Raw genomic sequence first — 730 nt, 5'->3', positions numbered from 1 at the left:
ATCTATTTTATATGGCTTGCTGTTTTCTACAGTCTTGGCTGGCTTGTTCAGGCTAACATTTTTTTTTAATTGAATAATTCAAGCATCTGACATAAAATTATAAACTGACATTGGCAACCAGCAAAAAGCAGACACTGCATAAAACGCTTAAACATAAAAGCAATGAAGCAAATGTTACATCGCGAGGCTTCCTTCCTCACCTCCAACTCCAAGCAGCTTAGCTTGTATTTGCTGAGTTTTTTTCTTTCTTTCTTTTTTTGGCACATCAATAAACACTAGTAATTTATCCAGACACTATTGTGCATCTTTGAAATCAAATTTATTTGGCTTTTGGGTGCTCATCTAAAGTTTCACCTTTAAAATGAGCAAGGAGAGTTAATGAACAGCTATTGAACTCTGCCCAGTGGCACAGGCAGCAAGTGCTCTGGGTTGATGGCTCTCTTGGCTTGTCACACTTCCTTGGGGATTCATCTGAATGTCTGTGACAGAGCCTTTGAGTGTGAGAAAATAGTAATGGGGTTATTCAGGCATGGACCCGATCCATTTAAGCCAGACTTCTGAAAGACAGTCCCTACAAAAAGGCCTCACTAATGCCCAACACATACATATAAAACCCTATAGGCACCCATTTTACACCCCACCTATGAGGATGGATTCCAGTATTTTATCTCCAAAACGTATCAGTAAAGTATTAATACAAATATGTACATTGAAGATATATTAAAATGTA

The sequence above is a fragment of the Callorhinus ursinus genome, unplaced genomic scaffold (assembly GCF_003265705.2).
Source record: "Callorhinus ursinus isolate GAN/ISIS: 27379988/994484 unplaced genomic scaffold, GSC_fseal_2.0 scaffold23, whole genome shotgun sequence".
NCBI classification, from domain to species: Eukaryota; Metazoa; Chordata; class Mammalia; order Carnivora; family Otariidae; genus Callorhinus; species Callorhinus ursinus.
This window is presented reverse-complemented; position numbering follows the sequence as displayed.